General features: G+C 36.7%; 1 long non-coding RNA gene across 2 annotated transcripts; it reads right to left on the bottom strand.

The window, feature by feature from the left end:
* Positions 1 to 8,146: 8,146 nt before the first annotated feature.
* LOC120264377 lies at positions 8,147 to 15,309 on the bottom strand. 2 transcript variants are annotated; one of them, XR_005537415.1, is made up of 3 exons: positions 15,271 to 15,309; positions 10,740 to 10,812; positions 8,147 to 8,343 (listed from the first exon to the last, which is right to left on the bottom strand). It is a non-coding gene; the product is annotated as an uncharacterized LOC120264377 (long non-coding RNA). The 2 variants fall into 2 exon arrangements; XR_005537414.1 differs by lacking the exon at positions 15,271 to 15,309 and adding an exon at positions 11,303 to 11,684.
* Positions 15,310 to 16,786: the final 1,477 nt, after the last annotated feature.

Raw genomic sequence — 16,786 nt, 5'->3', positions numbered from 1 at the left:
GATATATATGTTGTTGTCATGAATTGAAGTCCATGCAAGCAGGTCACTTTCATAGCCATTAAGGGCGTTAACTGTTAGAGATTCTGTTTGGCAAGCTACTCAACAGTATAATCAAATTGTCTCTGTGTATTGCACATATGCTCCGTAGTAAAAGTCTACACCATCATTAAACCTTTGCCAAAGCAAATAATTATTTCTAAGTTTAGTCACAAGATGGCTTCCATTACTCAGTTATAATATTAATAGAGAACAAGAGGTGCTATTCCTAAAATGCCATGACTAACATGTGAAACATACAAGCTAACTGAATTTAGGGTAATTTTTTTGGGTGAGTACCGAACTTTGCCTTGTTTTCAGTTTGAGCACTAACTTTCAATTTGTATCAAAATGAGCACAATATTTTTAATTTTTGTTTCTCCGTGGGAGCAATCGGGGATTCCGTTATAAGTGAGTGACGTGAAGCCGGAAATATGATGTGGACACCCTGTGATCCAAGTCGGGTCATGTCCAAGTCATCAACTTGTACACGTGGCACAATTGGGTCGCCACGTCATCATCGCTTTTTCCCGTCCCCTCCCTTTTCTTCATCCTTTCCTCTTCCCGAACATAAAACTCCCGAGCCCTAGCTGCCAGCCACCCCGCCACCCCGCCACCCCCGATTTAGCTTTTACTTTATCTTTTCCCCCTTTCCCTACCTTTTCCTGATGTCTTCCCTTCCCGATCACCATAATGGCTAAGCCCCAATGACCACCCCCCACCGTTAAGCCCTAACAGGAATCTCCCTATAAAGGTTGGAGAGCCAGTCGAGACCATTGGCATCATCATTCTCACTGGTGTCTACTCACCATTCTCGCTGGTGTCTGCTCTCCTGAAGGTTTATACTAGAAAATCGAGGTGCTATAGTGTGCAGAAGGTATAGAGAGAAGTCATGGAAGTCGATTGGATGATTAGACCGGTGGACGCCGGTGAACCAATCTATGGTAAGCTTTGTTTTGTCTAGCTAAATGTTTCCAATTTTGAATCAATGCTAGGGTTTGTATGCTCTTAATTTCCATATAAATCCAGATGTTTGAAAGGTTGAAAATCCTAATATTGTATTAGAACTTGTTATTGAAGTAATTTGGAGGCTATGTTTCACAGTTAGAATGAAAATCAAATTAGGGTTTTGCATTAGGGAAAACCAAAAATGGTAAGAATGCATAAGAATTTGATTACAGAATAGTAATTTTTTTATTTGGACATGGAAATCCATTCACTTATGTTTAACTTGGTATTTGTGTGCATGCAATTTTTGGCTTCTTCATGATTAATACTGTTGTACTTTGTAACATGTTGTATTTTGCCTTGTTTTATGTTGTTTTATTTTAATAACAGAGCCCAAGTCAGAGTACTACACTATAAAATTCTATTACACAATAGGTGAAACAATGAAATGGGGTGACCAGAAACTAGCAGGTTATGTTGATTATTGCTGCCCAGACAAAATGTCTAAACTAGAGCTTTTGCATATGGCAAAGGAATTCAAATTGGATGTAGAAGGGGGCCAATTCTGGTGGTTGGATCTAATGAGTGACAATATGGCCATGAAAGAAGTTTTAACTGATGTAGATGCATTATCAATGGCTAGTAGTGTTGACTCTCATAGAGTTGTAAACATTTATGTTAATGTTAAGAGAATGCTAGGACATTGTGATTCTCAGGAGATTGTTGCATTTGACATTGAGAAGGTAACTACAGAACTTCATACATACCTGCATTTAACAAGGGAATGGAAGAATTGAATAGGATGTCTCCCCCAAGCTTGTGAATACTTAAGGAAAATAGACCCTCATCATTGGACAATGTCACATTTCAAGAGCCAATTCAAATGTGGCATGCTCTTGAATAATATGTGTGAGTGTTTTAACAGCATAATATTAGAAGCTAGAACCAGAGGGATAATTACTATGAATGAGTTAATCAGAACAAGATTGATGATCAGGATACAAAAGAAGAGAGATTCCATAGCAAAATGTCAAACAACTCATTGTCCTAAGATTTTAAAAAAAACTGGAGAAATCAAAGACTTTGAGTTGGGCATACACTACAACTTGGTCAGGGGGTCATCAATACCAAGTCATGGGCCCTGAAGGCCAATTTATAGTGGACAATGAACAAAAAACATGCACATGTAGGCAATGGCAGCTAACTGGAATTCCATGTCCTCATGCCATTTCGGCCATCTACTATAATAAAGACAAACCTGAGAATCATTTAGAAGATTGTTATAAGGTGTCCAACTTTCTAGCAACATATAGAAACATCATAAACCCCACACAAGGCAGGGACTGCTGGCCAATTAGTGATGAAACAGAAATGACACCACCTGATCCTGTGAACCTAAAAAGGGGAAAGAAAACAAGGCTTAGAAGGAGAGAAGCAGGAGAAGAGCCAGGATTCAACAAGGGAAAAGTTAGCAGAAAAGGTTTGCAAATTAAATACAGCATATGTGGTGTCATTGGCCACAATAAAAGATTCCATGGATCAAAGGTAATTTTTGTTTAACATATTCTACATCTTTTATGTGCAGATTAAATCTTAATATGCTAACAATGTTTTGTATGACTACACTGATTAACTGACAGGGTAATAATCAACAAAGTGAAGGCCCAACAAATATAACTGAAGTTAATATAACAAACCCTGATAATGAGGTGAATTTTGTATTATATGTTGATTCCTTTAATTGTATGAATTAAAAGGATGATTTCTTTATTTTTTTTTTATCTTTTGCAGAGTAATGAGCCAATGGATGCTATTGATCCAAGTGTCCTGCAATAACATTTTCAACAAGTATGTCATGTTTGTACTTTTTTCTTACAATTAATGGTTTAATCAATGTTTACATGTTTAATATTTCATCTCTGGAATTTTAGGTTGATGACATAGTTAGAAACCAATGCACTGCAGAGCATGGAATGACACCACAAAACCAAAGAGAGCCTTTTTCCCAGGTGATTGACACATCAACCAAACAGATCAACATACCCATAAAATGCTAACTAATGAGCCTTTCACTGCAGGTCATTGACACATCTCAACTTGTGCATAACTCATCTCAACATGTAACAATAGGGGAGAATAAAAAAACTACTAATACAGAACAACAACAAATACCAAAGGACAAGGGAAAAGCTAATATACTAAGAAGCAAAGAGCACAAAGTATTGAGAATTCCAGGACTAAGGTCACAGATGAAGGAAAAGCCATCAGAAGGCATGGAGAAAAGAGGTGTTGCAGGAAAAAAGAGGAAATTATGGATTCCCCCAGGAACTGCATAAGCTATGTGCTCATTTTTCCTATTTTGTTGGTTTTGTGAAAACTGGAAATAGTCACAGTACATTATCAGTGACAATTTTGTGAACTATGTAAATATTAATAGTGTTGTCTCAAACAGTACGCGAGCTATGTGTTTTGTAAATGCTAACAATTAAGTATCAAATAGTTAATAGAATGAATTATGACAAACAGTTGACAAAATTTTTATGAGTTATGACATCAGCTTCAAATAGTTTGCTAACTCTGTTTTTTTAGATTTGTATGAGATATGACAAACAATTTAATAAATTGTCAACAGAATTTTTTTTAAGATTTGCAGTCTTGAAATGAATGTAATTGGAATAATGACGGAGAATGAAATGAATGTTGTTAGAATAAATTGAATGTTACGGACTTAAAATGAATTGTCATTGCCAATTCTATACAACATAATTACAAACTTCAAATGAATGTTATTGGAATAAAATCCTAAATAATGTACAGCTTCTCCGTGGTGAACTTTTTCTTCTTCCTGAACGTCTCATCCTTGTTGATGTTGGCATGGTTAGGGTATTTATAGATTCACTATAAACTTCTCCTCCTTTCTGATAGTAACTGGTGTGGACTACCCAATCTTTAGAAGAACAAACACCATTGAGACTACCCAATAGGGGGATGGCCATTAGGGCTCCACATTTGTAGTCATCAGGAGGGGAAAAAGAAGGAAAAAAAAAGGAAGGGGATAGGAGGGGAGGGAGGGGAGAGATAAAGAAAAAGCTAGGTCGGGGGGTGGCGGGGTGGTTGGCAGTTAGGGCTCGGGAGTTTTATGATCGGGGAGAGGAAAGGATGAACGATGATGACGTGGTAGCCAATTGTGCCACGTGTACAATTTGATGACTTGGACATGAGCTGACTTGGATCATGGGTGTCCACATCATATTTCCGGCTTCCACGTCACTCACTTATAACCGGAATCCCCCAATTGCCCCACCAGAGAAACAAAATTAAAACATTGTGCTCATTTTGATACAAATTGAAAGTTAGTGCTCAAACTGAAAACAAGGCAAAGTTCGGTACTCACCCAAAAAAATTACTCCTGAATTTACTACAACCAGGAGCAGCAGAATTCTGGTAAAATCTGCAGATTAAAGAGATGAGAATTCAAGGAATAGAGAAGAATTGATAACAGGGCAATCTTTTAGAAGAGAAAGTAAAGTTACAAAGCTAACAAAACAAGGAGACTATATATACTATAAGTACATAAAGGCCAACATATAAGACTTATTGGAAATTGTAAACCCAACTTAAGACTAAACAAGTAACATAATTACTTATAATACTGCAAAAAATCATCTTTAATTATTTTAACACTTCCCCTTAAAGTGATTTTTCAGAATAAAGCTCAAGTTTAGCTTGAATCAACCCCAAGGAACCTATGGACATTGTCTTAGTGAAGATATCAGCAACATTCTCTTGAGTATACACCCCAGCTACTTCAATTGTACCCATCTAAAACTTTTTCTCTCACAAAATGATGTTTCAATTCAATATGCTTTGTCCTTGCATGACACACAGGATTCAAAGCTAGTGGCAAAGCACTTTGATTATCTCCAAACATAGTTGTTGCCTTGTGAATAGGTAGATGAAGATCACAAAAGAGTCTTCGAAGCCAAACACATTCTTGTGTAGCTAGAGCTGCAGCCTTGTATTCTGCTTCTATAGTAGATAAGAAGCCTGAATCTTACTACTTACTACACCAAGAGATGCTTGTTCCTCCACACAAAAACACATAACCAGAACTAGATCTTCTATCATCCAAATCATCTCCTAAATCTGCATCTGAAGAAAACACCAGCCCCTCTCTTATAAAAGTAGTTCAATATCAAGAGTGAAATTCACATATTTCAGAATTCATTTAGCCGCATCCAAGTAGGGTTTCCTTGGTGCTTGCATAAACTGACTAACAAGACCAACAAAGAAGGCAATGTCATGCCTTATGATAGTCAAGTGTATAAGACTTCCAACTAGAGCGGGATAGGACTGAGGATCAATTAAAACAGAACCTTCTTCTCACCTCAACTTAATGTTCACATCCAATGGTGCTGAGCATTTTTTTCCATCTTTCAATCCATATCTGCCACAAGTTTCCTTTCATAGTAGAGAAGAAGATCCCCCAAAAACCCTAATTTTGGGGTTTTATGAATCAGAAATCAAGGGTTCTTACGGCCGTAAATGGTCCTTACAGCCCAATGCTTACGATCGTAATAGTACCCATAACAATGCCTGTAATCTTCTCGGGTTATGTGTTACACCCGTAACAGTCTCGTAACAGTGCCCGTAATAGTGATATTGCTACATTATCATGAATAGTGGACTGTTGTAGTACTCACCCGTAATAGCACCTATAAGTCACTCTGAAAACTCTGTGTTTTTTTAAAAATTAGCTCAAATCATCTCAAACTTGTTCCTCTTGATCTAAATGTCCTCATTCTAGCATGAATATGAAACATAAGCAAATTAGGGAGCAAATTTAATCATATATTCAATAATTACATGCAAAGTGCTATCAATAATAATAATCAAATACTTATCACTAGTAGAAGCCTGAGAACGTAAAATACACCATGTTTAACATCGAATTCCATAATGTTACTCTAATACATGCCTAATGAGTGTACAAAATGATATTAAATGTTGTATAATTGTACACTCATCACTTAATCTTCTCCTCATCAACATAAATGTCATCTACACTCACCATGAACCCTAACAAAAGCAGCAATTCAGTCATGAAGCTACATTTCTTGAGGCTGATATATAATATATTGATTCTCCCGCAAAGTGGTAAGATCCTTTCACAGGAGCCGTAAATGCTCATCTTTAGACCTACTATAGATGAGAATATTATCAAAGTAAACAACGATTAATTTACCAATGAAAGGCTTCAAAACCTAATTCACTAAGCATATGAAGGTACTGAGAGTGTTTGATAACCCGAATGGTATGGCAAGCCCTTTGTACCGGCCTTCCTTTGTATTGAAGGCAATTTTCCACTCATCTCCTGGGCGGATTCGGAGTTGGTGATACCCACTACGTAAACAACTTTCATCCTTGCAGCATATCCATTATATCGTCTAGGCGGGGAATGGGGAATCTATATTTGATGGTGATGTTATTAATAGTTTGGCTATCAATGCACATACACCAAGTCTTGTCCTTCTTCGAAACCAAAAGTGCATGGGCTCTTTCTTTCTTGGAAGAGGCCTTCCTTAAGCAAATCTTCGATCATTCTTTATAAGATTTTTACTCTATAGGACTTATGTGATAATGGGGTAGGTTCGAAAGGTTGGCTCTTGTCACAAAATTAATCTGATGTTGAATGTCTCTCATGGGAGGGAGACCATCAAGAATCTCTTTGAGCATGATGTCCTTAAATTGAGTAAGAAGGTCTTACAGCTTTGGTGGAGTTTCCATAAGTTGTGATTAACCCTCTTTTATCACCACATCAAATATTATCGAGGCATGTTTTACCTCTATCAAGAAATATTCTCGAGTGTAGAGTGTTATCTTCTTCCCTCTCTCCTTCGCTATCTTTGGCCAACTCCCACTCAGGAAAGGACATAAAGTGAACTTTAATTTTGTCCATCATTAGAAAATGTGTAGGCATTCTTTTTCCCCTTGTGCATCTCGTCTAAATTAAATTACCTTGGGCATCCCAGTAGAACATAGGTATAATACCTGAATTGGTCCTTCTACTTTTCTCTCTCTTTCTTTTTGGTCTCTCTACTCAGAAATGCTCTCAAGTAGTCTCTCTACTCTTAAAAATGGTTCTACTTAGTCCCTTCTACTCTAAAATAGGCTAATTATTGGCTATATTTTTAAGAGTAGAGGGACTAGATGGGAAGAGATTAAGGGTAGAGGGACTAAATTGGGTCATTTTTAAGAGCAGAGGGATTAGTGGGGCGCATTTCTGAGTAGAGGGACTAAAAGGGAAGAGAGAAAAGTAGAGGGACCAATTCGGATATTATATCTAGAACATAACAAGCATCCATGTCTACTATATCGCAAAGAAATCAATCCTTGTATCTACCCATTGAAAACTCACTTCGCACTATTCAATGACTCATACTTCGCCAACAGCTTTGATCCACCCAATCGTGCAAGGCATTGGGTGCTTCCTTGGCACCAGTTGAAGTTGTTACACAATGTCTCTTGAGATAATGTTCTTGTTGCTTTTCACTATTGATAATCATATCTAAGACATCTTGTTAGATCTTGCATCGAGTCTTCAGATGTTGTCTCTCAGATTTTTCACATCTTTTGGGAGTGGAAAGCACCAACCTCTCAACAATGTAAGAATATGCCTCTTCCTCGAATGCCCCATTATCTTCTAAGACAAAGTCTGGTCTAATTATGCAAGCATTATCAACTAACTCATCATCGTTCCCTTCTTCCAGTTCCGCAACATGGACAAACTTCTGGGCTCTACATTGGTTAGATGTATGATCAGTTTGTTGACATTAATAATACTTGTTTCCATAATTTTATGCATAAGGAGTGTTAAGCGGCTTCTTGGTTGTTAATTTGGATAGGATTTCATGGGTTGGATTGGACCGCTTTTTTATTTTTGTCTCCTTTAGAATTGCCTTTGAGGAGTTTTCCTGGACATCAGCTACTGGTTTGCTCCTCTGGAATGAGGAGTCATTGGGCTCTAGTATTGTCACGTCCCGACCCGCGGGCCCGCCACGTGACAACCGCCGCGACGATCCCGAGGAGGGACACACACCACTCAACCCTCGAGTCATCGCAAGGCTCACAAACTCCTGCTAAACAACACCACAATAATAAAGGTACCAAAAGCAAAACTTTCACTCGAAGAGTCAACCGTAAAGTGAAAGATATACAAATCACAGTTACAGAGTTAAGAACACCAGTGGATCCACTGCAATCATACAATGCAATCTGATTAACAGTAAATAAACAACCTGACTTGGAATGCAAACTGCTAACACTTCGCCTCGCTATGACGACCCAAACCACTAAAACCTGGAAGGGATAAGGGGGTGAGTAACCATAGTCACTCAGTGAATGGGTTAACACAAATCTAACAGAATATCAAAACAAATCGATGAAATTCCAATAAACACATTCTACAATAACATAAATGAACTGGAACGTTCACATTTGCAACATAATGAAAAATACAGAATAAGAAACCTCGGTATTTATAAACCAAAACATAAATTCTCACAAGTATAGACAAAACATCAACATGTATAAAACAAATGCTTGGATATAAGTTCCCAAAAATGAGTAGAAAAACCAACTTAAATAAATAAAAATCCTCGATAATCACAAATCCTCAATTCTGCATGATACATGTTCGAAAAGCATTAAGATATCAAACATGCTATGTGAAAGATCACACTTGAATATACCAATTGCAAGAAAAATAGAATTTTTTTCAAATATTGAAATTTCATCTCGATCAAATAAACAATGGCCTAAAAACACTCTCTCTAACTTTAGCCACCGTCACGACTAAGTTGAGAGCCGCCAAGGTCTTCGCACCCTTTGACGCTGGCCCACCGGGTCCCGCAGTGGTGACCCCGGGATCCCGATGTATCATCCAATCGTGGCTCTACGCTCCCACCGATCCGGACAAATCAACACCCGTGTCCACAACGCCACCTCTAAAGGCTGGCCCGTTGGGACCCACTACTGCAGTAGTCGGGCCTTAGCCCGCCGTCACCATCCAAACCAACATGTAGCTGTAGCAATAATACAATCTGAATCACTCATGTCACAAGGTCCTTATCCAGGACAAGCATTCACATATCGGGAATAAACATTATTTCCACAAATCCAAAGCCAAAGCATAGTAATGCATGTAAACTTTCAAAAAGTATTCCAATCCCGATGTGCCAATACATTCAAAAACATTTCTGTCCAAATGTCAAGAATAACACAATAATATGCGAAGCTCTGAAGCATTGCTTTAGACAATAAAACCAGTCAATATTAAACGCATTATAATATCCACAATCTAGAAGAACATGCCATTCAGAAATAAAAACCCTTTTGTTTTCATAACCATAAATATCAAAAGCATGCTTATACAAGTGAAAGGTTTTACAAACCATTTCTAAAAGTTGATGCCAACAGTGTAGAAAAGAAACATTAAGTTTTGAAATACAATAAAAGGCATCAAAACAAGCATAGCTTTTGTTCTAGTTAAACCTCAAGTTACTTAGGATCATTCTAGCTTTCTCTTTCTTCACTCACTAAGTTTTTCCTCCAAATACAAGATTAATCCCCAAGGTCTAGTCTATCACAACCTCTAAATACTTTTACAAGTCATGAAAAATATGTTCATCTCATCACATATATTTACACCTACCAATATACATTGATTAAATCCTACTTTACACATCATTAGGTATTTACTTTCACAAGCCTTTACTATTCGAGCCTCTCTTATACTCAACAATGTCTTAAATCCTTATCATAGTGCCACTACCTCAACATTAATATTTACTTCATCTATAATAATTTCATTGTCAAAAATACTCACAAGTTGACTATCTCCTCTAAGGATGTATTAAATCAAACTATTATTAAAAAAATTCACAGGGAATATTCGGTCTTTGCAATTCAACACTTGTCACATATATAGCTCAAGCTATTCATCATCAACCTTCTAAATAAATTCCATTTAGAATAATAATCATAATCATTGGCATCCACCCGATATATATATATATATATATATACATATGTATATCCCGATATGATCAAACTACAATTAAGCACCCTACACTATGCTCACAAGAACAAACCTCATCAATTTGTGAGAATCCTACTACATAAGTGTAATTATGTCACCCATGGTTCTCAGATATTACAAAAGAATATATTAGCATAAATCTCATCGACTAGCCAAAAATCATATATAAGGTTCCACAAGTTATTCCAATTCCAATATACTAGTGTAGTCATATACCTTAGCATTCAAGACTTCATCAGGGTTCCATGTACCATGTTTATCACATCATGCCTCAAAAACTTCGAAATTATGCATCATTAGGGAGATTAAATCATCCATTGAACATACATAATCAATTTTACTTATAACCCATAAGCTCCATGAACTTGTTGTAATAATCAGCAATTTCCATTCATCCACCAAGCATGTATATCCTCAAGTTCAATCTCAACTAACGCAAGTACAACATTAACAAGCTTTCTCATGATTTTTTTCGGAGAGTAAACCACAAGTCATTTTTAAATAAAACCATAGTCTCTAGTAGTCATCTACACTTTCTTTTCTCCTATAGCCAGTGATTTGAAAACATGATAAAGCCATGGAAATCATTTCAGAAAAACAAATAAAATATTTTCGATACTCAATTAGAATTGTGCACTCAACATAACCCACTCACAGAACATGTTGCCTCCCGTGGAGACGCGCACACTGATTGGCGGTTTCCTTCCCCTTGGAGGATGCTTCGCCACCTAGATACAAGCAGGGAATCCAAATTCTAATGAACATAATAATGATAATCACAAGAAAATGTATAAAAATACAATTATACATGTCTAATACAAAAACATTAGGGTTTTAGGGCAAAAACATCGTCATTTTGGATCCAAACGATCTCGTAATGGAGTAAAACTAGTTCCAATGAGTTCAGTGGTATGAAAGAGCTTCAATGTGAACCAAAGAAATACCGTAAAAAGACTCAAAAAGTTTTCGATGCTACAAGAACTTTCGGAATTGCTACAAGAAACCCGAACCTTATACTATGGTTTTCTCCCAATTTTACAACTCTAAATCAAAAAAATTTTTCTTCTACAACATTCTCATACATGCATTATAAATCATTGGCTTCAATTTAAGCCTATGAATCATCATATCCATGAAGAAATCAAAGTTTTTATACAATTCTAAAAACAAGGAAATACGGAAGAAATACAAAACAAAAACATTGAATCTTAGGCTTACCGGATTCGGGAGTGAGAGAGGAATAAGTTTGGTATTTAAGTTTGCCGGAAATTCTCGCCGGAAATTTTTTTTTCTTCTAGGGTTAAGGATCGGCCGAACAAAGAAGCAAGGAGAAGGAAAATGAAGAAGAAGGTTCCAGGTGGTTTGTTTCACTCATTCATTTTCTCTCTTTTTTTTTTTAATAGGAAATGACCTAATTGCCCTCCTAATAGCAAATAATAGAGAATGGATCCAAATGACGGAATTGCCCCCGGATTTTGGCAGGATTTTCGCACATATCCTACTATGCAATCCAGTAAAAATCTACTAATGCAAAATGACTATTTTACCCTAATGTATTCACAAAAATAAGAGAAGATCGTAGGTCCAAATTTGGACCGGGTACAACACTCTACCCTCCTTAAAGAAATTTCGTCCTCGAAATTTCCAAGTGACCTCGACTCTAGATGGGCGGGAGCAACTACCCTAAGACGCGTCAGCAAGCATTGTGCTAGCAACACCAACTGAACAGATCACCCGAACAATACTTAAACCAAGTTTTCAACATGCACCTATGCTACATGCTTGACTCTAAGTGGATCCACTAACGACTACAAGAGACGATCGAAGACAAGAACAAAAGATGGCTATCAGTTTAACCAATAGCTCTGATACCAATAAAATTGTCACGTCCCGACCCGCGGGCCCGCCACGTGACAACCGCCGCGACGATCCCGAGGAGGGACACACACCACTCAACCCTCGAGTCATCGCAAGGCTCACAAACTCCTGCTAAACAACACCACAATAATAAAGGTACCAAAAGCAAAACTTTCACTCGAAGAATCAACAGTAAAGTGAAAGATATACAAATCACAGTTACAGAGTTAAGAACACTAGTGGATCCACTCACTCATACAATGCAACCTGATTAACAATAAATAAACAACCTCGACTTGGAATGCAAACTCGCTAACACTTAGCCCCGCTATGACGACCCAAAACCACTAAAAACCCTGGAAGAGATGAGGGGTGAGTAACCATAGTCACTCAGATGAATGGGTTAGCACAAATCTAACGTAATATCAAAACAAATCGATGAAATACAATAAACACATTTCTACAATAACATAAATGAAACCTGAAACGCTTCACATTTGCAACATAATGAAAAATGTAATATAAGAAACCTCGGTATTTATAAACCAAAACATAAATTCTCACGAGTATAGACAAAACATCAACATGTATAAAACAAATGCTTGGATATAAGTTCCCAAAATGAGTAGAAAAACCAACTTAAATAAATAAAAATCCTCGATAATCACAAATCTCAATTCGCATGATACATGTTCGAAAAAGCATTAAGATATCAAACATGCTATGTGAAAGATCACACTCGAATATACCAATTGCAAGAAAAATAGAATTTTTTTCAAATATTGAAATTTCATCTCGATCAAATAAACAATGGCCTAAAAACACTCTCTCTAACTTTAGCCGCCGTCGACTAAGTTGAGAGCCGCCAAGGTCTTCGCACCCTTTGACGTTGGCCCACCGGGTCCCGTGTGGTGACTCCCGGGATCCCGATGTATCATCCAATCGTGGCTCTACGCCTCCCACCGATCCGGACAAATCAACACCCGTGTCCACAACGCCACCTCTAAAGGCCGGGCCCGCTGGGACCCACTATCGCAGAGTCGGGCCTTAGCCCGCCGTCACCATCCAAAACCAACATATAGTCAGTAGCAATAATACAATCGAATCACTCATGTCACGAGGTCCTTATCCAGGGACAAGCATTCACATATCGGGAATAAACATTATTTCCACAAATCCAAAGCCAAAGCATAGTAATGCATGTAAACTTTCAAAAAAAGTATTCCAATCCCGATGTGCTAATACATTCAAAAAACATTTCGTCCAAATGTCAAGAATAACACAATAATATGCGAAAGCTCTGAAGCATTGCTTTTAGACAATAAAAACCAGTCAATATTAAACGCATTATAATATCCACAATCTAGAAGAACATGCCATTCGAAATAAAAAAACCCTTTTGTTTTCATAACCATAAATATCAAAAAGCATGCTTATACAAGTGAAAGGTTTTTACAAACCATTTCTAAAAAGTTGATGCCAACAGTGTAGAAAAAGAAACATTAAGTTTTTGAAATACAATAAAAGGCATCAAAACAAGCATAGCTTTTTGTTCTAGTTAAACCTCAAGTTACTTAGGATCATTCTAGCTTTCTCTTTCTTCACTCACTAAGTTTTCCTCCAAATACAAGATTAATCCCCAAGGTCTAGTCTATCACAACCTCTAAATACTTTTACAAGTCATGAAAAATATGTTCATCTCATCACATATATTTACACCTACCAATATACATTGATTAAATCCTACTTTACACATCATTAGGTATTTACTTTCACAAGCCTTTACTATTCGAGCCTCTCTTATACTCAACAATGTCTTAAATCCTTATCATAGTGCCACTACCTCAACATTAATATTTACTTCATCTATAATAATTTCATTGTCAAAAATACTCACAAGTTGACTATCTCCTCTAAGGATGTATTAAATCAAACTATTATTAAAAAAATTCACGGGAATATTCGGGTCTTTGCAATTCAACACTTGTCACATATATAGCTCAAGCTATTCATCATCAACCTTCTAAATAAATTCCATTTAGAATAATAATCATAATCATTGGCATCCACCCGATATATATATATATATATATACATATGTATATCCCGATATGATCAAACTACAATTAAACCCCCTACACTATGCTCACAAGAACAAACCTCATCAATTTGTGAGAATCCTACTACATAAGTGTAATTATGTCACCCATGGTTCTCGAGATATTACAAAGAATATATTAGCATAAATCTCATCGACTAGCCAAAAATCATATATAAGGTTCCACAAGTTATTCCAATTCCAATATACTAGTGTAGTCATATACCTTAGCATTCAAGACTTCATCAGGGTTCCATGTACCATGTTTATCACATCATGCCTCAAAAACTTCAGAAATTATGCATCATTAGGGAGATTAAATCATCCATTGAACATACATAATCAATTTTACTTATAACCCATAAGCTCCATGAACTTGTTGTAATAATCAGCAATTTCCATTCATCCACCAAGCATGTATATCCTCAAGTTCAATCTCAACTAACGCAAGTACAACATTAACAAGCTTTCTCATGATTTTTTTCGGAGAGTAAACCACAAGTCATTTTAAATAAACCATAGTCTCTAGTAGTCATCTACACTTTCTTTTTCTCCTATAGCCAGTGATTTGAAAAACATGATAAAGCCATGGAAATCATTTCAGAAAAAACAAATAAAAATATTTTTCGATACTCAATTAGAATTGTGCACTCAACATAACCCACTCACGTAACATGTTGCCTCCCGTGGAGACGCCGACACCGATTGGCGGTTTCCTTCCCTTGGAGGATGCTTCGCCACCCTAGATACAAGCAGGGAATCCAAATTCTAATGAACATAATAATGATAATCACAAGAAAATGTATAAAAATACAATTATACATGTCTAGTACAAAATATTAGGGTTTTAGGGCAAAACATCGTCATTTTGGATCCAAACGATCTCGTAATGGAGTAAAAACTAGTTCCAATGAGTTCGAGGGTATGAAGAGCTTCAATGTGAACCAAAGAAATACCGTAAAAAGACTCAAAAGTTTTCGATGCTACAGATAACTCGAATTGCTACATGAAACCCGAACCTTATACTATGGTTTTCTCCCAATTTACAACTCTAAATCAAAAAAATTTTCTTCTACAACATTCTCATACATGCATTATAAATCATTGGCTTCAATTTAAGCCTCATGAATCATCATATCCATGAAGAAATCAAAGTTTTTATACAATTCTAAAAAAACAAGGAAATACGGAAGAAATACAAAAACAAAAAAACATTGAATCTTAGGCTTACCGGATTCGGGAGTGAGAGAGGAATAAGTTTGGTATTTAAGTTTGCTGGGAAATTCTCATCGGAAAAATTTTTTTCTTCTAGGGTTAAGGATCGGCCGAACAAAGAAGCAAGGAGAAGGAAAAATGAAGAAGAAGGTTCCAGGTGGTTTGTTTCACTCATTCATTTTCTCTCTTTTTTTAAATAGGAAATGACCTAATTGCCCTCCTAATAGCAAATAATAGAGAATGGATCCAAATGACGGAATTGCCCCTGGATTTTTGGCGGGGATTTTTCGCACATATCCTACTATGCAATCCAAAGAAAAATCTACTAATGCAAAATGACTATTTTTACCCTAATGTATTCACAAAAATAAGAGAAGATCGTAGGTCCAAATTTGGACCGGGTACAACAAGTATGATAGACTCCTTTTGTTTTGCCTTATGAGCGTTTGCTCTGCTTTTAGTCCCAACCACACATGCAGCTTCATTGAGGGTCTAGGTAGTCTAGAGTAAAATAATATCCTGAATATCAAAAAGGAGACCATTGTTGAACCTAGCAACTTGCTAGGCATCAGACTCCCTCAAGTGATTTCAAGATGCCAATCTCATAAACTCCTCGAGGTACTCAATTACAGATTGCAATAGTTGAAGACAATTCTGGTATTGGGAATACAAGGTTTGCTAGTGATCAAATTGCATGAAATGTGCATACATCAGTTGCTTCATTTTCAACAAACTTTGGAATAGTTTCTTCCTTTGGTGATGTCGATTGTCCTAAACATTATCCCACCATGCCAAGGCAACACCTTTGAGTTTGATGGTAACATACTGTACTTGTGCTTCCTCAGGGGTGTTATTAATTCGAAAATATCTTTCGACTTCAGAAACCCCATCAAGAAAATCTTTGATGAGCAGAGAACCTAAAAAGACAGGATATCCGCCTTGATACTCAAACAGTTGTCTAGTAGCCACAATGCTAAGACGGCACCTAACATATCATCTTTATCAGAACTGTCAAGGATGATCACCAGAGATAGTGGATCTGCCAATTCCCTAGAGTGAATGTTTAGATTTGAAACAACCTCAAGACTTCGTGTGTTCTGCTCACTCTATTGTTGCATCGTCTAGAGTAACTAGATGATTATAGTGTTAGGATCTTCCATTAGTTTGCACGCAGGGTACATATTGCCAACTCTAGTACAAAATGGAATATGACAACGGAAATTCATTCACAACTCTTGTTGAAAACCATATTGTTGCATAGTTCTTCTTCTTTTTCAAACTTATCTTTTTAGTCCCTCTATTTAAATTATAACTTTTTAGTCCATCTTCTATTTTAATTGGGTCATAAAAGTCCCTCTGCTATTTTAATTGACCCATATCAATCCCCATAAACCCTAAAACCTAACCCTAAACCTTCAAGAAAGGGGACTGATATGGCTCAATTAAAATTTTAGAGGAACTAAAAGGATACAATTGAAAGTAGATGGACTAAAAGGTGAGTTTAATAAAGTAGAGGGACTGTTCAGGGAATT

The sequence above is a fragment of the Dioscorea cayenensis genome, chromosome 1 (assembly GCF_009730915.1).
Source record: "Dioscorea cayenensis subsp. rotundata cultivar TDr96_F1 chromosome 1, TDr96_F1_v2_PseudoChromosome.rev07_lg8_w22 25.fasta, whole genome shotgun sequence".
NCBI lineage: Eukaryota > Viridiplantae > Streptophyta > Magnoliopsida > Dioscoreales > Dioscoreaceae > Dioscorea > Dioscorea cayenensis.
Note: the sequence above shows the minus strand (reverse complement) of the source record. Positions and strands in the feature narration are given on the sequence as shown.